The sequence below is a fragment of the Melospiza melodia genome, chromosome 8, assembly GCF_035770615.1.
Source record: "Melospiza melodia melodia isolate bMelMel2 chromosome 8, bMelMel2.pri, whole genome shotgun sequence".
NCBI lineage: Eukaryota > Metazoa > Chordata > Aves > Passeriformes > Passerellidae > Melospiza > Melospiza melodia.
The window spans coordinates 3097501-3119936 of NC_086201.1; the positions used below are offsets into that span (position 1 = coordinate 3097501).

Genomic DNA, 22436 nt, shown 5'->3' on the forward strand with positions numbered 1-22436 from the left:
CAGGTGAAGAATGGGAAAATATTTTATTAATATAATGAGGCTTTGTGTGTGCATGAGCAGGGGGTGGGAGGCAGAGGAGAAGCAGATGCTTGTGTTGCCTCACACAGATTAAGCCGGTTCAAGCTCCAAATTGCAGGAGAAAAGCCTAATTGCCCTTTGACCACACGGACACTAACAGGAAACCTCCATGCAGAGACATCCTTGGGGAAAGGCTAAAATGGTTTGGGCCGTACGAAAGAGCTTAAAGCTGGTTAAAAGTTGGCTCCTGAACCACAGGAGTGGCTGTGGAACGGAGATGAGAGTGGTGCTGGCTGTCATTATGGGGAGGGAGCACAGTGCAGAGCAGGGACAGGAGGTGGTTCGGGTGTTGGGAGATTTATTCTACTTATTACTCCTTTATCTGTTGGTTTAGTTTTGTTTCACCAGAAACACTGGGGCTTGCTCAGCCAGAAACGGTGGGGAGGCAGGGACACCCCCAGGGAAATTCAAAAGCTGCCTCAGTGAAGGGATAATGGGCAGATCACAGCATCAGCTTGTCCTCTAACCACAGGAAATCTCCATGCTTGAGCTGGGACACCAAAATCATTGCTCTTGGGGTGTGAGGGCAAAATCATTTCTCATGCTTGGACTGGGGAGCCATCAATGAGAATTTCATGATGAAAATGGGACTATTTTGGTGTTTCGGTCAATATGTGGTTGTCCTGACAGCTACTGTAGAGTTAAGAGGCTTGGGCCAAGTTTTTTTGGTCCATGAAGAGAATCTTTAGTGGTCATAAACCATTAAAAAAATGTGCGAGGCAGGGCTTGTCCTGCAAGGGAAGGCAGCTCACCCCATGCTGACCTCCTCTCCCCCAGAGCACAGGCCCTCTGCTCGCTGGCCATCTCCTGCCTGCCAAGAGGATCCCTCTGGAGCCCTGATTTTTGGCATTTATGGGATTTCAGGCGCTCCACTTGAGGTCATCGAGCAGGCGGAGCCCAGGCGCCAGTGGGAGCCTGGGGATGCTTATCCCAGGCTTTCTCTGCATCACTTTAGAGAGCCCCATGTGATCCCTGCAAAACTCAGAGCCCCCAAATCCCTTGGCTGGCACTGGCTGGGCCCATATTGCCCATTTGGTGCCCAGCTTGGTGCTCATTTGTGGGTGGGTTCGTTAAGGAGGCTGATTCCAGGGGTTTGAGGGTGCAGGTTCATTAAGGAGGCTGATTCCAGGGGTTTGAGGGTGCAGGTTCATTAAGGAGAATAATTCCAGGGGTTTGAGGGTGAGGGTTTATTTAGGAGGCTGATTCCAGGGGTTTGAGGGTGCAGGTTCATTAAGGAGGCTGATTCCAGGGGTTTGAGGGTGCACAGGGTTCATTAAGGAGGTTGATGATTCCAGGGGTTTGAGGGTGCAGGTTCATTAAGGAGGCTGATTCCAGGGGTTTGAGGGTGAGGGTTTATTTAGGAGGCTGATTCCAGGGGTTTGAGGGTGCGCAGGGCCTCATTGCTCCCAAAGGCAGCAAGAGAGGAGGAGTGCAGACAAGAGGAGTGCCACAAAGCCTGGATGAAGCTGGATTACTTTCCTCTGAAATATTTAAGGGAGCTGGGGGAGGGAAGAGAGCAGGATGACAGCAGAGGCAACTGGAAGGAGCAGTGAGGATCCACAGCTGTGAGGAGGACTGGGAAGAGGAGGGGGAGGAGAGGCAGAGGGAGAGAGAAGGATGATGTGATTTAACAAAAAAAAAAAAAAAAAAGTATTAATCACAGCTCCAGAACAGGAATCAGGGTGGGAATCAGCAGCTGGGAGAGAAGGGAAGAAAATGGAAAAGATTATTTTTCATTGGAAATACATTTCTTCAATCTCAAGTCTGCCTGAGAGCGGGAGTTTGCAGCTGGGCACAGCAGAGGTGTCCGTGGCTGGAGGAGGAATATTTTATATTTTTATTTTGAGTGGCTCTGCGGTCAGCTGGGCTCCACTCAGGGGTCAGAGCAGGTGGGGGACTCTGTGGCCAGCACGAGGTGTCACTGCCAAGGGCTGTCGGCCCAAAACACTCCTGTGCTCCCCTCTCTGCAGCACAGCTACAGATGGGCTTTGTTCTGTGTCAGGACAAGGCAAGAGGAACATCTGAAAGGAAAGTCAAGTGACTTTTACATTTCCACAAACTTGTCAGCTCAAAGCTTTCTCTTTTTTCCTTCCTCTTACATTAAAGGAGGGAGGGTGGAGCAAAAAGTAGAAAGTTTGTTCACTGTGTGAGGGTTGGTTTGTTGTGATTTATTTTTTTATTCTTTTACAGCTTGACCAGTGAATCCAGCTGAACAAAAGCATTCCCCTTTGTAGGCTGAACATTCAAAGACATCACTCATTTAAATCAAAATATGAGTTACTACTTTGAATGCCAGGAATCATATGATTAAAAAAAAAACAGGTAACAGAGGCATTATATAAATTCTCATGAAGTCATGAGGAGCAATGACTGTTTAGTAAAATTTCTCTTTTTTATAGATGTCCAGCATGTAATATATGAGACTTACCACGTGTGTCTGCAGGAGTAGGAGAAAGCAGCCACTGGTTTTCCTCCCCAGTGAAGCTGAGAGCACAGAATATGTCACAACAATATTGTTACTTCCTTTACATTTATATTTTCTAACACCCAAGCACTGATTTGCTCCTTATTTAAGCAACATTTTCTTGATAAATTAAAAAAGCAGCAATAGCCATTACTGCAGGCTATATACAGCCTCTAATATCACTTAAGCATATTACAGAATATAATATCTGGTACTTAACGACTAACTTGCATATGAAAGCTCACATAATGTCTCATAAAACCCTTAAAATGGCTTCAGTTTAAGAGTCTCTTTAAAGAAAAAAACACCTTCAGGGAATATTGTAAATGAAGTAGCACTCCAGCCTTAGAAAAAAAAAATCACACACTTGCAGAAATTTTTAATATAAATTGAACACATTAAAAATTAATTTTGCATGACCATTTCGCATTGCAGTGCCAATGCATAGTTAAGATAAGGCCTTAACTCTTCTTTGTTTAAAGTAACATGGAAACATCTCTGTCTCCCTCTCCATTATCTGTACATAATTATAATTTTCATTAATCAGAAACTGGAAACCCATCCTCTGATAATGACAGACCTGGTGGAGATCAATGAAACCCTACCTGTGCCACTGAGGAAACTTGCTGTAAACTTTTAGGAAACTCATTAAGGGGAGGTGTGACCTCAGAGGATGCTGCTCAGAGCATTTCTCATATATGCCAGCCAGGGAGAGGGGCTGGGTTTGCAGGGTTGGATGTTCCCTTCTGTGACACTTTTCTGGTGGAACTCTCGTAGGTTCTCTGGCAATGTCAGCTGTCAGCCTGGGAGGCTCAGCTGACACAAATGCTGGCAGCAGGGACTCCAAACCAGGCAGCAGTTTGTGTTACAGCGCTGCTCTTGCCTGGCATGTATATATAGAAAAGACCTTGAGTGATTTTCCTTTCCTTTTCCAGGTTTTTGGTTGGATTCGTGGCCAGTGTTCCACAGTGAGGAATCCCCTCAGCAGGCCTGGGCTGCAGCTGGACATTGACTGATGCCTTTTGCCCCCCTGGAACAGCTCTGATGGACGAAATCTCTCTGATGTCGCCTCACCACAGCAGGCAACAAGATTTTTTTATAGTCTGACTAGTTCATAAGATGCCCAAGGTTTTTGTTTTTATTTTATTATCCCAAATGTATGCTAAAAATCATAAAACCTGAGAATAGTTTGGTATGGGATGGACTATCATTGTTCCAACACCTTCTGCTAGATCAGGTTGCTCCAAGTCCCATCCAACCTGGCCTCAAACACTTCTATTTGTTATTCACTTGATATTTTATTTCTTCATTGTTTTATTTACCTGCATGTAAATCAGGTTTCTAATCCAATTCTGAAAGCTTGGGGGTTTTTTTAATAAAATCTTTAATAGTATGTCTGCCTGCTTTAATGATACTTGTTTGTAGCACTTTAATAAATACATCCTCATGTCAAATATTCAGGAACCTTACAGTCATTTGCATTAAAGATGCTACAAAAGCAAAATAATTTGCCACACGTCACTCATCAGGGATGGATTTGATCGGTAGAATCCTGGTTCTACCCTTCTTTGCAAATTAAAATAAATAGTTCCACTCAAACCAACAAATGCCATCTTCAGTCCAAAGTGTCTCAGAATTCACTGTGACTTCTAAAATATCTCAGTGTTCTAAAGGGCTCCAAAACATCCAAATGTTCTAAATGGCTCTAAAATATCTAAATGTTCTAAATGGCTGAACAGGGAGAAAAGTCACAAGGGGCTGCACAGCACGGAAGCAGACAGAGCTGGTGAGAACAGAGATAGGAAGGACCTTCTTTAACACGTTGAGCTAAATGTTACCACATTTCCCAGGGATTTTAATTGAGAAAAATAGTACAGGCTTCCACCAATGTGCACAGAGCTGTGTTGGGTCTCTTTTACTTCTCCCTTGTAGATGGAGAGCAGAAGAAAATGGTTGAGCAAAGCAACAGCAATGCCTGTGTGAAGTTTTTCTATCATGCTTGATTCTGCTGAGTATTTTTCCATGCTTTGGGTTTGCTGGTACTTTTTCTCCTTTGGAAAACAGATAGAAACTTCCAAACAAATTCTGGAAACTCGTGGACCTGTGCAGGAGGTTTACCTTCAGAAGAGCACACAGAATAAAATGAGCATTTCCTCCTGTCTGTCCCTATCACATCTTTAATCTCTTTGTGTGGTTTCTGAGGCTGCAGCAGCACCTCCAGTTCCAGACCATGAAAGAGAAGCTGCAAGGTAGCCTGGTGAGGCTGGTAAGCCATCCTCACCACACTGTGACAGCCTGTTTAAAATAACACCTATTTTCACACTGAACCCTCACCTTTCAGTCCACAGAGCTGCTTAAAGAGAAAAATAATTTATTTGGGGCTTCAAGTAGTGCAGGGTGGGGATTTCTGGCTGTGTGTTTCACATGAGATGTGGGGACAGACAGAGCTCCATGGTCTATAAAGGGATTTGGAGTTGTTGACCACTTGGAGGACTCTGGTGAAGGATTTTCACACAAGTTTTGAGGAGACTATCCCAAAATGAGGGAGGAAACTGAGCAGGGATGACAGAAGTGAACAGGGGAGGAGAAGAAGCCTCTCACCACCCTGTCCAGCATGGAGAGTGCTCAGGGTTCACCTCCCTCATCCACACACTGACCTGAGGGCTGTGCACCAGGCAAGAAGTGGGAGTCACTGCACTCTCTCAGGGTGGTGAGCAGATTGATTCATTTTTTTCTCTACTGGGAAAAAAAAAAAAACAAAAAAAAAAAAACCAACGAAACAGGTCAAATATATAAAACATTTCTCCAAAATATGTATTGTTGCTGTTTTCATGTGTTAATTTTGACACTGAGGCATTGTCTCTGCATGCAGTTTTCAGCTTCTGTCACGATCTCTGCATCACTCCTCAAATTTCCTGCTTGGAAACTGGATTTTTTAGAATTTTTCTCGTCTGCCCGAAGGCTTTACTCTGTCTAATAAATCTGCTGCTGATCTCTTCAACATGGTAAACACACTCATCTTCTCACAGGGCTGGTGGGTCTGTGTCTGCAGAAGCACAGAGGAGGTTGTGTATGTTAGAGACTTCAGCCTGGAAACTGTTGTGCTGTTCTTTAGGGGGTGTATTCCTCCTTCCTTTCTCCCACAAAGCTGTAAGAGAATAAAAAGAAATTACCTTTCATTGCAAGTCGATTTGTGGGATGTAATGGCACAATTTAGAAAGGAATATTGCAGACAGTGAGACCACTTGGATTAGAAATCTTGAATCAGTTTGTGGGGCTATATATTTCCATAGTACTGTGTTTTGTTGTGTGGGGAATTTAATAAGAGATGTAAATCTGCAAACTGCAATGGTATCACCATAAAGCATAAAAGATTCATGTATTATAAATAGGTATGACAAATAAATTATTGATGTGAATGTATATCTGTGAGTGCATGTGTACATGAGTTCAAGTTCCCTTTCCTTTTTGAAATAATTAGTGGCAAAGTCTTTTATTGAGCATTGCCCTATGACCTGTGCGAGGGCTTTAATGACATTTCACACAAAGAGCTGAAGGTAGAGCCTGCAACTGGAACATCTCAGACTCATTAACGTGGGGATCATCACAAAGCATGTACAGAACAAAAAAATATCCCAGCCCAAGGAGGGTGAGGATCATCCTGGAAGTGCCCAGGTACCCCCAGGAGCTCTGAGACAGCAGTGTGCAATGATGTAAAGCATTACAGGCTCCCTACATCACCGCTCAAAATGCTTCTGCATTGTGTAAATTCAGGTAAATCTGAATCCCATCAATCTGCTGCTCGTGCTGTAGCAGGTTTTGGCAGCCACGGTGACAACCTGACTGCGATGACTTCTTCTCCCAGCTCTGACTGACAACATCCCTCAGGAGCCTGTGTATTACTCACTCCATGGAGTCACATGAACTCCACAGGAGCTCCAGATCTCTCCTCAGGAACCTGTGCCATCTATAGATAGCTGGCTACACAACACTGGCCTATTTTTAAGCCGGGGTGGGACACTTCTAAATTAAGGCATGAGTAAAACAAAATTGTAGGAGAGCTCCAGAACATTAGAGAGAGAGAGAAGAAAAAAAAAAAAAAAATCCTGTGTGACTTCAGTTATGTTATTAACTTTTCCACTTTTGCTGCAGAAGTTGTTTCTGTCAATATTTTACTTTAACGGTGCTGAACGGGAGGAAGGAGCAGGGTCCAAGCAGATGGCTGTCAGCAAACTGATGACGGCAGTTGAGAATTAGTGTCCAAATACAGTATTTAAAACTTGCTACAGTACATAGTTTCCTGCATATGCATGCCAAAATAAATCTGGTTTGGAGAACCTTTCAGGATCTTAATTTTATTTTTATTTGGAGCTTATTCTATTAAGAATAAGCAAACAGGCAGCGTACCTTAGCTTAGCAGGAGGGTTGGATCCATGGAGCAGTGAGTACAGAGCTGGGTGAGCCACAGGGACCTTTCCAACCTTTATTCACTCCAGCTATTGACTTTCTGAACATCCCTGAGTACCAGAACGAATGATAATATTAATAACATAAATAGTATTAATTTCTAGCCATTTTTGCTTACCTCGTGCATGCACATTATTAAAATCCTTCCTTCTCTCACCAGCTGTGGTTTGGTTTTTTTCCCCTCCAGATAATCTTCCTGAAGGGATGGGTAAGGGATGGGTGCCATCACTTGGGGAATATCTGATGTCAGGCTTCAGATCACTCAAGGCACCTGAACCAGATGCATTTTTAGCAGGGCAGGACAGCAGCAGGTAGTGGCTGTTCCATCCTGCACACATTTTTGGTGTAAAAGTGTAACTAATCTGTTGGTTTGGGTACCTGGCTGCAGCGGGGTCAGAGCAGGGCCAGGCTGTCTGTGCTGCACCGAATTAGAGGCTTACATTCATTATCTCCCAATACCTCATTAAAACGACTTTAATGTGGTGAACATTTGATGGTAGACAAAAGCTTTAATCTTGTGAATATCAAACACACCTGTGTTACATTTCCTCTTGCGAGCAGTTAGCAGAAACAGGTTAACAAGCTATTTTAACTCCTTAATCTGCTGAATTTGTGTGGAAACCAGACTTTCACCAGTCACCTGAGTTTGAACTCGGAAAAAAAAAAAATCCTACATACACCCCTAATTTATCAAGCTCTTTTTTCAAACTCTGCCTGCTCTAGACACTTTTAATCATCTGTTTAATTTTGCACCTTTTTTTTTTATCCTGATATATTATATGCAGGTTATACTTAAGGCCCAGATTTGCCCTATTTTTCTTCCTCATCTGACCTAGATTCAAATTTACACACTGTGAAATAGCTAATAAATCCCCATTAAGGTTGTAAAAGGTGAAGGTTCAACCAATGTGCAAGTCATCAAGTTCTAATGTAAAACTGAATGAGCCTTGATATTAGCAGCAGTCTCAAAAAGTGAGGCTGAAAGGCTCTACAGGTTTCCAGCTTTTTTTTTATGGCAGCCTGTGCTTAAAGCACCTCACCTCTGACAACACTGTTAAGCCTGTACAACAACAGTGACAACAACAAGGCCTTAAGGACAGTAGGAAAAAATATACTGACACTTCCAGAAAAGAAATATAAGTAGTTTTCTTTTTACACCAGAATTCTCCCACTAAGATATGTTTCATATTCCACACATCCTGAATATTTTGCTGCAAGAAAACATAGTTCAATAGATATTTCCCAATAAATATTACAACGTCTAAACATAAAAATTCATATAAAAGCCCTCATAACATACATTTCTTTTGTGTATCTCACAGTGTCAGTGCTGCCCTGCTGAAATGGGAGATTTTGCTTTGCTATTGAGGTCTTGGAAAAGTGGTTTGTCAGTCCAACTGGAGAGTGCTGCCTTTTTTTTTTCCCACTAGCCATAGATAGTATTACAATGATTTACAGAGACACGCTGAAAGTAAATTATGTTGTAAATGCCTGTCCCTTGGGTCGAAAAAGAATCACAGGGAAAAAATGCAAAAAGTTTGAAATTCCCAACAGCAAAGGTTGACAGGGAAATATGGTGTTGTTTTTCTATGAGTAAAAGTAACTTTTATGTTGTGTTTTCCCATGAGAAATTATAAACTTTCAAAGGAATTTTAGTCTCTTGTATGCACACATAAGAGCAATTTATCTGGTACTGCCCCAGTGAAAACACTGTTAAGACTTTAAAGCTGTTAGAACTATGGCTGAACTTCATCTAGGCTGCTACTACTTATTTGTTCTTGCTGCCTCTTCTTGTCAAAACATTTACTCAGACTTCGAAGAGTTGCAAGTTGGCAACGTGTTAATAATATTAGAATGCATTTGTGTCCGCCATGTGGCCGCAATATTTAAGTAAATTCATCATTTATTTAATGAATAATGAATTCACGAGAGTAGCTATGGAGACACGGAACCATATGTAGTAAATTAAATGGGAACTTGTCAACGTACAGTAACAGTGAATGTCACCAAAGTAGTTTGTGTCTGTTTTATAGCAGTGGTGATGCACTGACACCGAGCCTGGGATGGATTCCTCACTAGGTACAGGACAGCCACATTTTTTCACACCTAAGCTGCAGCAGTGATTTCTAACAGGTGTGGTAATAAAGTGAGAATTTACATGAGTTCCTCGTTGGTGTGTGCAGGGAAGGTGGAAGAATCTCAAGTTTTTCAGGCTGTAAATTACTTAGCAGCATTTTGAAAAGAAAGAAAGGTAGAGAGCTGGAGGAATTTGTTGGTTTTTTTTTTTTCCAATGGGAAAATGTCACCAAGGAACGGGGGGTGGGTGTTACTCAGCTCAGGTCTCATCTGCCCTACAGCATAATGAAAACTCCAGATACCAAGGATGATTTCCAAGCTAATTAACAGGGAAAATCAGACCTGAAGAGCAGTAAAGGATATACAAGAAGCTCATTAACACAAAATCAAGAAAAGAGGGTGGTGCAAAAGTTCAGAAAGCTAAATCCATCTTTCTGTTTGACTCCAGAGCCAAAAGCAGTCTTCTGGACATCATGTCAGTACTCACCAACTTAAGGGTGAGACTGTTTTGCTCCAACCCCCTTCCAAGGACTGGGACAACTTCTACTATCTCAGGTTTTTCCAAGCCCCATCCAACCCGGCTTTGGGTACTTCCAGGGATGGGGCTTCCATCCCTGATTTGGAAATATGCAGATCAACTGTGTTCAGAGTGCAAGAAACCTAATGATTAATGGGACTGATGAGCCATGTGTGGCTTTGGGTTAGCAAGGACCTGATCTTTGGTTATGCATGTGACTAAAGAACTTTCACCTACCTGAAAATCTTCTCTGGTGCAATCCTGTCGGCTAAGGAATTCAGGCTCTTCCAGTGAAATCTTCAAAAATGGAGGGAACTTCACTTTCTGTGCTTAAGTGGCGTGTTTAAATGGAAATATCCTGCTGTTGATGTAGCTGAAGGTCCTTTTTGTGTGCACATGGGAATAGTTTGCTGCAGTCAATAAAAACAGATAAGACACCATATACAACACAAACACTGGAAAGGAGATAACACAGGAAAGGAGATAATTGCTAGAAAACTAGGGCAGAACTCATAAAGATTGCAGCCATCTTTGTTTGAAATGTATTAGAAGACCACATCCAACTAAATCCTGGCTTAAAGTAATGTTTATGCTTAGGACATCCCCTGAGGTTTCAGAAATTTTTAAAGCTCTAAAACACTTAAAGACGCGCAGCCTTTCAGGTCAGAGACAGTTCTGGCCTTGTCACATTTCAGACGTAAAGCTCATCTTTCCAGCAAATTTTTTCTTGAAAAACTCACTTTTAGGCTAACAACAGTGAGAATAACGGTGAGTAGAGTAACTACTCCCTGCCGCTCTACACTGAGCAACTCAGAGCCCACCTTCACGAAGACAGAAGTCACTCAGCTGCACCATTTTGCACATTTGACTCCTGGGATCATCCCAAGGCTCATTCCAGTGTAATTTTGGGGGTCCATGTCACACCTCCAGAAGTTTCCCGTTGTTTTCTCAGCCGTTGAGTTGCGTTCGGTCCCGTCACGTCACGTCGTGTTGAGTGGCATTATTGCCTTCAGAAATGATGGGACAGAGCGTGACTTGATGTGCTGTGAGTGATGTGACACGGTGTGACATATGTCATAAAATCATTGTCACCCATCAAAAAAAAGTGACAGATCAAATTCAAACAAAGCTCGCCATATACTTTTAGTGGCTACCCAATCAACTAAAAACAAATATTTCAAATGGTGAGCCAAAAGCGTGGGAGTGTGACTCATTTTTGGTCAGTCCTCACATGCCTAACTTGGCATTTTGCATTTCTTCCACTTTCCTTCACACTGTATTATCCAGTTGGTGGGGAGGAAACTTGTTCAGTTCATTTATATTATTCAGTCTGCATATTTGTCAGACCATTACTTCTAAATATGTTCTCCTAGTCCTTTTCACGAATTGTCCCCATTTACCTTCTCTTTCTTGATGCATTTGAGTTATTATCATGTTATGAAAGTAATAACGTACGGAAAAGGTTGAATTTGTCATCCTGCAACGTTGTACAAGCCAAACTATCAAGAACGAGGAGATAATTTTCTGTAATTCTACATCTGAAGAACACACTATCTATTCAAAAATATCACACTGCTTTATTTCCAGGCTGCATATCTGCTCATTAAACATTTCTAATAAGGAATGTAAGATAGAGGGAGAAAATAAAAAGCACTTTTGCCTTGTAAATGAATTGCTGCATCTCTGACTAAACCAATATCGGAGTGGGAATAAGCCCAAACAGCTTTTCAAGACTGGAGTTGGGACAACTGGCAACATGCAGTAAGTGGTACCAGAGCATTACCATTGCTCTAATATTCATGGAGTCAGGGAGTGAATTTCCAAATTTCCCATGTCCAAAGGGGGAAGGCAGGGATGTGAAGGATGATGTGGGTGCGCTCCATCGCTGTGATCGCATAAGGGAACCCCGAAATGTCATAAAATCCCACTCGGATCTGCTGTCACTACTGCTGCCTGTATGGAAAATTAACACATTTAATTAACTGCCTGACCAAGGCAGCTGTTACCTTATATAAAACCTTGAACATCGATGCCCAGCATATCCCATTAGGTGTTCCAGTGTGCCAGTGGCATAAGACTGATTATCCTTTTACACCAAATAGCACAGCAGGACTCCTCTTGCAGCACGCTCAAGTCAAGATCTTCCTTAAATTCTTCATGGGGCATAATGATGCTCCAGCCCAAATTGCTTAATAATGTTGTCTTTCAGGACAGCCAAGAAGAGATACCATGCACAGCAAAGCATGTCCTGGCCAAAGCAACTCCTTTCCCTGCCTTTGTTCCTGACATCTGAAAGTATTGCTGCTGCCTCGGCTGTGGAAGCGTTTGGCATGTGATTTCCATTGGAATACTACAAGCACTATTTTATTTATATTCCCTTTCTATCATTTATGGCAGATGGTTACTTGCCTTAAATTTTTAAATAATATCTTGGCTGCAGAATTTCAAATTAAAAGTAAACTCCCTAAGTCGGAGGAAAGGGTAAGTTCAGTTATTTTTTAAAAAGTTGGTTAGTGGATTTTTTTTTTTGGTAGTGCTCATTCTGTACATGCAAGTTTGCCCGCACTGAGCATCCAGATTTATACATTTAATTTATTTATTAATATTTATTTATTAATATTTATTTATTAATATTTATTTATTAATACCTATTTATTTTTCCCTGGAAATATTATTCTCCTATAAATTTGTTTGCATATAGACTTCAATAATTAAACACTTGAAAGGTAAACCTTTTCTTCAGAGCTGAAACAGTTACAGATTATTTCATCATAGAGGGTGATATTTTGCACACATATGAACATTTCCTAAAAGAAATTCAAATTTTCAATCAAGATTTGGAATAGAGCAACCTCTAGACATGGAGAATTTCCACTCTTGGTATTTTTGCTCTTAATTATCTTTACAAGCCCCTTTTTATGCTGTGATAGTCACAAATTAGACAAAAAAAATTTAGAGGCGTCAAACTGGACACAGAAAAGGACAGGACCAGCTGGCACAGCCCCATTTGTTTCAGCAGAAAAATTCAGTTTTAATGTTTGGCTGTTAAGCAATATTTTAATGTTTGGCCATTAAGCAATACCAAACTTGCACACAACATTTTCTACCATAGGTTTCAAATCACTGCGAGAGGAATAGACCCCAATCCTGCAAACACTTACATGTGTGTAACTACACATATGGGAATAATCCCATTAAACTGATGGGATTACTCGTGTGCATAAAGTTAAGCATGTGTGTAAGTGCTTGCTGGAGCTGGGCCTAAGGGAGAAAAGAGGATTTTTGAACCGTTGGTACAGTGGGTGTGAATGTTCATATTCCAGTTGTGTGGCTTCAAATGCTCCTCCCCAATTCAAAAGTTTTGAAGGAAGAATTTGCCCTCGTTTCCATCAAACCAGATTGTTTTAAGAGCCTATGAACCATCCATTGTCATAGCACAAGCATCACTTACAAGGAGGTCTCCATAAAGCCAAGCAAACTTTGAGCACAAATACACAAAACCACAAATAACCTGAGACCTGTGTTGTGTTCCCTGCCCGCAGTCTTCTCACAGATCCTTTCAGATTTGCAAATTTATGTAAACAAATTCAAATCTACAAGTTGTAAACTGTACATAGCTGTTATTCATGTGTTTGGGCTTTCTTTTTTTTTCTTGGTAATCTCAGGTGAAAAGATTCCTGGACTAGATATTTGAAAATGAGAAGAAGCAAATGGAAACTGAGTTATGAACTCAGTTTTAAAAAGAGCTCCATACGTAAAGAAAAAACAGTTCATCTAAGGTAGAGGGTGCAAAATTTCCTTGTGTAGGAAGGAGATAGTTTAGCCAAAAATATTTTCAGAAAAGAGCAAAAATATAGACAATACAATTCTCTGCTTGGAACGTCTTATTTTGTGTACAGGCAACAGCTAAGGGATCCATCAACGTGGTGTCAGATAAGGAGACATCTTCTTGCCTAAACTCCTCTCCCCCGCCATGCTCCCAGTCAAGTTCCTTGCACATTGGGTTAGGAAAAGTTCAATAATGGGAAAGAAAAATCTTCAGGTGCAAAGTGCTTGACAACAATACCTTGGGGACCAAAAAGGAAGAATTTTTATAAGCAAGTTCCCAACCAGAGGAATGTCTAAGGAATCCCAGATAACTGTTCCCACTGAAGTTCTCTCTACCTAATCCTGGATATATATTCTCAGCCAGGATTTCAACACCTCAGCTCTCAGGGTTGCTCAGAGACACATTTTCACAAACAAAGGAAGATCTGCACGTCAAATTCCCAGTTCTGTATTTGGGAGATGTTAACATCTCCTTCATCCTCCACAGATCAAGACCTGGTAACTGAAACTGGAGAAACTCAGCTTATTCTTAGACCATTTTGTTATGTTTTCACAGAATGAGCTGACAATTTATATCAGTTCTCAGATCCTCTGGTTCCTGGAAATAGCTGAAATATTTAAAATAAAAAATAAAATTATTAATGTTTCATTGAATCCCTTAGGTCTAAAGATCTTTAAGATCATCAGGCCCACCCCATTTGACCATGTTCCTCACTGTCACATCCACACACATTTTACATTCCTCTGAGGATGGGGACTCCACCACTGCCCTGGACAGCTATGCCAGGGCTGGATCACCCTTTCCATGAAGAAAAATTCCTTGATATTCAATCTAAACCTCCCTTGATGCAACCTGAGGTCATTCCTCTTGTCCTATTGCTTGATACTGAGGAGGAGAGACAACCTGGCTGGGCCCTCTTGTCAGAAAGTTCTTCAGAGTGAGAAGGTCTCTCCTGAGCCCCCTTTTCTCCAGGTTGAGCCTCTCCAGCCATTTCTGGTGCTCCAGAGCCTTCTCCAGCTCCACTGCCCTTCTTTGGAGATATTTCTATGAAATACCAAATAGAAACGTGTCTGTGTATGTAGGAATTCAAATAGAACCACTTATATGTGGCATTTGAACCCTGATATTTCACCTTCTTGTCAAATCCGTGGAGAGCAGCAGAGCAAAGTCTGTGACAGCAAAAAAAAAAAAAAAACAAAAAAGCGGGAGGACTATAACAAGCTTGACCCTTATATGCTGCAGACATAAAGCTGGAAAATTGTGTGTGGTCTTCCTCTGATGCCATACTCAAGATTTTTATTGCAAACACCTTCCTTCCAACATCCATTTAACATGCATCCATCTGTCAGGCAGTGTTTCCCACAGCAGTGTTAATGTGCATGTGCTCCCTTCCACTTTGGTAGTTCACACCTTTAACTAGGGCTGGAGCCAGAGTGCAATAAACAGCCTTCCACAGTTTTGAGTATAAAAGGCTCGAAATGTGAGAGACACTTCATCAAAAAAACAAAAGAACCAAGACAGCGCAGTTTGGAGCTCTGGAGGGCACAGGGGGTGGTGGGGTTTAGAACCCTGATTGAAAATACCTCTCCTAAAAGTAAGAATTATGAATAATAGCTCAAAAAAGAGGGTAAAAAATTGCATCTGATGGGAAGGACACAGCCACAAGCTAAAAAAAGAAGCCCTCGCCTGGCTCCCAACCAGGTGTTGTGTCTTAACTTGTTTAAATATACTTCTGGTTGTGTTTAATTAGTTATGACAAAAGATCCTCAAAGAATGTATCAGTTCAAGCCTTGAGTTTGCCTGCAATATTTCACCTCTGTTCAGGGGAAAAAGAAAAAAAGTATCACTGAGATACAAAAACTTGAAAAAATACAGTATGAAAGTTACTGCCTTAATGAAATATTAAAAATGCATCAGGAATACTGTTCTGGCATTAAAAATAAACAATAACATTTCTTCCTAGTTACGGTTCACTTCAATTCTTTAAAAATTAATTATTACCTCTTTAAATATTTGATTAAATTAGATTTGGGTGGGTTATCGCTATCCACAAAATACAGGGTGTTGTGTATAAATTTGCTTTCTTCAGTCCCTGACATGTACAGGCACGTTATACAGTTGTTTGATTATTAGGAAACTAAATCCAATGGCTCTGTTTTGGCAGTCTGCAAAATATACACTATTGAATCTTGCCACTTGGAATGGAAATGCAGCAGTATGTTGGAAAATCTCTAATAAAAGAAGGAAAGTAAAGCAGCAGAATTACACTATGTGATATTTGGGATTTTCACATCGCATCTTATCGCGCTGCTATATCTCACATTCTAAAAAGGACACATTATTTTTAATAATGGTTAATTAGGATTTGGGGATAATAGCTTAGAAATCATGAGAAATTTCTGGGCATATAAAGTCTATTCTGTTCTCAGTGCACAAGGATTTATGAGTACAACTACTTAGATAGCAAGGGGAGAATAAACCCTCCAGCATGTCCTAAGAGAGGCGAGACAATAATTTCTCCAGCATTATGATAAAAGTAATTTAGAATGTCCAACTGGATAAATAAGAAAAGTCTCTGGATGAGCACAGGGGCTGCTACAGATATAAAACATTGATTTAAATTAACACCTGGAAGTGTCTAAGGCCAGGTTGGATGGGGTTTGGAGCAACCTGGAAGAGTGGAAGATGTCCCTGAGCATGGCAGGGGTGGGATGGGATGGGATGGGATGGGATGGGATGGGATGGGATGGGATGGGATGGGGGTTAAGGTCTCTTCCAACCCAAACCATTCCATTCGCTACCCCTAGACCAGGTAAACCTTCCACTGGACCAGGTTTTCCGAATCCAATCCGCACTGGTGGATGTATAATTTTTGATGCATGTGTATATTTTAGAAACATTTATCTCAAATCAAATATAATGAGATTCACAGTGGGTTTTTCATTTCATGCTTTGCCCAGAAAAAAAAATTATTGTGTTTGAAACAAAGAGGGTTTGGGGATACGGCTCTCTTCTATCAATGTATTGAAAATATCCAGCTTGATCCTCAAAAAGCCAACATTAAAAAAAAAATAAAATTCAACCTTCCCTTTGGATTAATATCACAATATCAACTTCTGGTTCCTGAGCATGTGTGATGGTTGTTTTGAAAGGATAATTGACTTTGTGGGAAGGTGCTCTGTTCATTGTTCAGATATTGTGGATGACACTTCCTCTCCCCTTGCTCCTCAGCCCACAGGATGCTCCCATCTCACACCCACTGGGATAGCACAGGGAGGGCTTTCCTATGGGCTTAGGCAGAGGGCTTGCTGTGAAAATCAATCATTCCTTGATTCTGTTTAAAAAAATTGAGCCAAATTATATAAAGAATTTTGTAAAAATTAATTGGTTGCAGAAGTTTAGGGTTTTTTCATTACAAATTTAAAATGGAAATTTGTATGGAATTTTTTTTAATAGATAGAGTTTGGGCTTTTGCTGATTCTGCATAGAGCGTTACAAATAAAGAAATAAAGTTCCCAGGTGAACTTTATCACTTCTACCTTGAAGGAATTCTTCCCTGAGAGGGTGGTGAGGCCCTAGCACAGGTTCCAGAGAAGCTGTGGCTGCCCCTGGATCCCTGAAAATGTCCAAGGCCAGGCTGGACAGGGCTTGGAGCATCTGGTATAGTGGAAGTTGTCCCTTACCATGGCAGAGGGCGGAAAATTATAATCTTTAAGGTCTCTTCTTCCAACCCAACCCATTCTGAAATTCAAGATACACACTTTTTGTCACCCAAACCTGACTCCAGGACTCAGCTCCCTGCACTGCGTCAGTGTAGTTTTACTTTTCACTTTTATCTTTTTTTCCCCCAGCGTGAGATGCCGAACTTTAGAGAAAGATTGAGTTATTGGCAGGAATTGCTCCCACTCTCCAAGTAGCACAGGCTCCTCAAACTAAAATAGAACTAGAGTGGACTGAAGAGGCTGAACGAGGCATTTATCTCCTCTTGGCTCTGAAGTAGAGGCATCCAAATTACAACAGTGAAAATCCGGAGGAATAGCAACTATCTTGTGGGGGAATGAGAAAGAAAGTGTCTGGAAAAGCCATCCTGCAGATTGAACTCTCTTCCTGCTTCAGGAGCCATCCCCGGGTGCTTCAGCTCAACAGCTATAGACAGTGCTGAGGCACTCAGAGCAGTAGGGCAGGAAGCTGGGCACAGGCAGCAGTGCAGGAAAAAATGTTTGCATGATTATATATGGGATCATCCAGGCTCCATTTGCATATTTTGATTTTGCTATTCACCAAAGTTGGGTCCCCGAGGCCCTTTCTGAGGTCACTTGGGGGGCACACACAGGGAAGTGGCTCATGAGAGGCAATGGGGAGAGCTCGCCCTCGGCCAAGAAACCTGCCCAAAAGTGGAAATAAATTGTTCCTGTTTGGGAAAAAAAAATATAAAGGAAAGGAAAAAAAAAAAAAGCAGCTTTGGATGGGAAGACTGTTTCCACAGCCAAGAGGAATTATTTAAGTTGGCTAATACAACATGGCCAGTTGATCCTTTCCCTTTCATATTCCTACTTGCCTGTCTGCCCCCTCCTTGGGAGCGTCTGAAGGAAGGGAAGGAGCAGACAGATGTTCCTGGCCTGTGCTGGTGGGGAATCAGGGACACATCTGAGCTCCTTGTCTCTCTTCAGAGCCACCCAGCTGGGAATGGTGACTCACAGCTGGGTCACGAGGGCCTTGCCATCAACCTGGGAGGATGATGGATTCTCAAAACATTTGCAACTGCAAAAAAAAGTAAAAAGGGAATTGAAGTTAAAAAAAAAAAAAAAAAAAAAAAAAAAAAAAAAAAAAAAAGGGGAACAAATTTATGTGAAAGGAAAAAATTTTCACCAACTTCTGCTGGTTTTTGTTGTCTTTGGAGAGACAGGCTGGAAAGGAGATGGTTACCCTGTCCCCTAAGCTCCCAGCAACGGGACAAACTCCAGGCATTCCCTATCCATGCCTGCTTGAAGGACTTTGGACAAGTGACAGGACAAGGGGGAATAGAATCAAACTCACAGAGGGCAGGGTTAGGTGGGACATTAGGAATAAAATCTCAGTGATGAGGCCCTGGCACAGGATGCCCAGAGCAGCTGTGGCTGCCCCTGGATCCCTGGAAGTGCCCAAGGCCAGGCTGGATGGGGTGTCCCAGCATCCTGGGACAATGGAAGGTGTCCCTGCCATGGCAAAGGGTGGAAAAGGATGAGCTTTAAATTCCCTCCCAACCCAAACCTTTCTGTGAGTCTATGAAAACTAAAGAACAGATTTTCTTTCCTTAAAGTATCAGCACTTATGAAAAGGATGCTCAGAGTTTTCAATGTCACTTGAATACCCATGATAACTGAAAATTTGCATCAACTTGTACTGTACGTATAGTTTGGATGAATAATAAGTTTTTATAATTTTGTGGGTTTATTTAATTTTAAAATGGCTTTTAAAATCCTTTAGCTGCTGGAGGCAGCAGGATCCAGCAGGTCAGTGGGGGCTGTCTTTGTTTTCCACTACCTTCAAGTATTAAAGGAACTGAAGAAGAGTTATCAGGAAAAAAATTCATCAGTTCCTCGCAGGACAGGAAATGAGAGGCACTGTGGAAAAACTCACCCCATGGCCAATGTTAATGACACAGGATACAGCAGCTCCCCATTTTTTACCCTCCACTCTCCTCTCTGACTGTTGGTGAATGAAGCACCAGCCCAGCCTGAACACACCGTACCATTCCTCCTTGTCTCTGCAGCTTTTATTTCCTTCCTTCTCACACACTACCTAAAATCAACACATTATTATTATTATACTTTTTTTTTTGGAGAAGCATATTTTTCTGCCAGAGAAGGAGGAGTTTTTAATGTAGTATTTTCTGACAGAGTTCATTCTCAGATCCTTTCCCTTTTGCAGTGACAGACAAGCTTCCTCTGATCCATTCAGAAGTAAAGCACAAATGATATCACATCACAGTTACTAGTATTTCCTTATTGATATATTTCCTTTCTATGGTGTTTTCCCTTGGGACCTCTTTTTCAAACAGCATGTTCAGCTATCAGCAGGTTTGATTCAGGAATATAAAAATAGTTAAGACACCAGAACTTAAAGTTAGTGGCCTTTAATAGAAATGCAGAAAAGGAGCTGTGTGTCATGATACAGAAGGATTAAGACTTTTTAAAAATAGGGAAAAGACAAAATGAGCTAAAAATTCTTTTCCATGTAATAAATCTGAAGGTGTTTCCTCAACACAATGCTGAAGAAATTTTCTCTTACCTGTTTTCTCTTTCCTCCTGTTGGCCTGTCCATCCTTCCCATACACATTCCTTCTCTTTCCTGCAACCAAAATTCACTTCAGTTTCTTTGTCCCACCAAAATCCAGCACAAACCCCCAAAACCTGCCTGCAACTTCCAGTCCCAAAGGCCATGAGAGGATGTGACCTTCTCTGCTTGAAGGATTGGGATATTTTAGCCTATTTATTTATTTCATTTTATCCATTTGAAGATGGGAGCATTTTCAGGGGATTATCACCGAGTGCTGCATTCATCACCTGGTTTCTTGAGGCAGAATTTTTAATTTTACTGGATAGTAATAATAAAGAGTTTGAAGTCAGCTCAGAGATCCAACTCTGTGTCTTCTGGAAGTGATCTAACTGTTGGATCAGTGTGTCCCTGGCACATTTGTAGAACAAATTCATATGTCAGCTTCCACAAAGCACTGGTAGTGCCTGAGCTTGCCAGCTCTGCCGTTCTACTGCAAATGAAACAAAATTCAGGCTAAATCCAGACTCTGCACCCTGTTCCAAGACTGCAATTCAAGCGTGGGGATCAGAGGCCACCTCTGCAATGTTGGTTCTGGTTAATCACAAGTTTAAATGGGCTCCTTTTTCAGACAAGGACTGGGTATTGTTGAAACCTTGCAAAAACCTTACATTCTTTTTGAAAAGAATCCATTTCAATGTGCCAGAGACGTTTGGAGAAGTATTGATCTCTTGTGGTTTCCATAATTTTAAACACCTCCTGGATCAGGTAATCTCAACAGACTGGCACATCCACCTGGGCCAAAATTTCATGCTTTCTGTGTGTATATATGTTGCATAAAATGAAACGTGTTCACAACAGATTTGCTTAGCTGGCCCCACATTAATTGCTGCTGTGCCTACAGAAACTTCACCAGGCACAGACTTAACACCAGTTTTTATTTAATCAAGCTCCTAATTTGCATGCTCCACAAACTTTCAGCTTATGACTGGTTTGAAAAGGCTGCCCTGTCCCTGGAGGATTGATACATGATATTTTACAGGGCATGATAAATAATATTTTTAAAACTTAAATAAACAAGGTCTCTGAGTGCTTTCTCCTGAAAAGTTTTACTATGTTTATGACAATTTAAATATGCCTCTTGAGAGCCAAACCATGAAGATAAAGAATGCAACAGGGCCAGACAAGAGAGCACTGGCATTCTCAACACAGACACATTGTAAAAGAAGAAAAGCCTGACATTTGCCCCAATTTTGGATGACCAAAAAGACAGATAAATAAATTACTAAATAGGCTCATTACAGACTCATTCTGTTTTTCATGTACCTACAGCAAAAATGAAGCACATTTTAATGCATGAAAACCAGGTGACAACACATTTGAATCCTGTATAAAATAATGAGCTGTATTTTCATTTGAGATGTGTCAAAATAAAATACCACTGGGAGAAAGTGTGTCTTACTGAATCCTTTATAATAGGCAACATAACCAGCAATGTGTGAAACCAGAGAAATTCAAACCCACACACTCAGAATCACCTTTAAAAGGTGGTGAGACTGGGTTATGCTTTAATTCTTTTTGGCTCTTCCTCTTAAAGAGAGGAGAACACTCAAAAAGATTTTGGGCTCCACTAGGAATGCGGTTGCTTCATGGCAGATATTGGAATTTTGGGTAATGCAATGCCCACCACTGTGTACAAACCCAGAGCAGAGATGCCTCAGGTTTTGGTTGAGCACAGTCAGGCAGATCTTGAAACTCACTCTGATGTGACCATCTGTACTTTGGGGTTTTGTACTTATTATAGACTCCACTGATTTTCCATGGGGGAAGGGAAAAAAGGTTGTGTTGTGCGTGAACATGTGAACCAAGAATGAATGAAATACACCCATGAATCCCTTCTCTTGCCATGGCAGGTGTGTGACCATGGAATACCCCACTGAAGGGGAAAACAAATAAAGAAAACTCAAACAATGAAAAAAAAAGAAAAAAGGAAAAAAGAAGGTTTCTTTTTAAAGTTAACAGAATGAAGCAGAGGTCTATGATAAAATTAATCCAAGGAAGAAATTTGTCTTGGTTTTGTAAATCTCAAAATTAGCTAAATCTCAAATTGGTGAACCAAAACCAATGCAGAACTTCATCTCTACCCCTCCCTACAAGAGGGACATTGCCAAACACACCCCATTCCTTGGGACAGCACCACAAATTTCCTTCTGCTCTTGATCCAAGTCTGTGTTTGGGATTTTGCTGTGAGTGCTCCCACATCTGCAGCAGATGTTACCTTTAACTCCCACCACACCTGCACTGCAGGTCACAGCCGTGCCTAAAAATCTTCTGAACGCTTGAAACACTTATGTCCCTGTTGAAATTCTCAGGTGAGCACACAGCAGGTCAAAGCCCATCTGAGCAATAAACAGGTTCACTCAGTGGGAGTGAGTATAAATTTATGCTTTTTGGCCTTCCCATGCAAGCTGTACTTCAAAGCTTACCTGCACTCCAGCTCTGAGCACAGCAATAACCCACTTGGGATCAGCAGAGAGATCAGAGGAGAAAGCAGCTTCCTCCAGTGTTCAGCATCCCTTCTGTGGGGAATAAAAAGGTAAAATGATTTTTAGAAGCTTTAGAAATAGAAAGAGTAGAGGGAATTAGAGCTAGCTGTAATTGTGGAGCTTTTGCCATCTTTCTGCTATCTCAACTACGTAACAAGGCTAATACTGCAATAAAAGCTCAAGGAATGTCCTGTTCATGGAACA

The 22436-nt window shown here is 41.4% G+C and overlaps 1 long non-coding RNA gene across 1 annotated transcript; it reads right to left on the bottom strand.

Annotated features, from left to right (window-relative positions):
* Positions 1–5271: 5271 nt before the first annotated feature.
* On the bottom strand, positions 5272–22263 carry LOC134420952 (uncharacterized). Its single transcript, XR_010028466.1, has 7 exons — positions 22173–22263; positions 19702–19761; positions 11386–11555; positions 10424–10609; positions 9840–10012; positions 6950–7059; positions 5272–5690 (listed from the first exon to the last, which is right to left on the bottom strand). It is a non-coding gene; the product is annotated as an uncharacterized LOC134420952 (long non-coding RNA).
* Between the last annotated feature and the right edge of the window lie 173 nt (positions 22264–22436).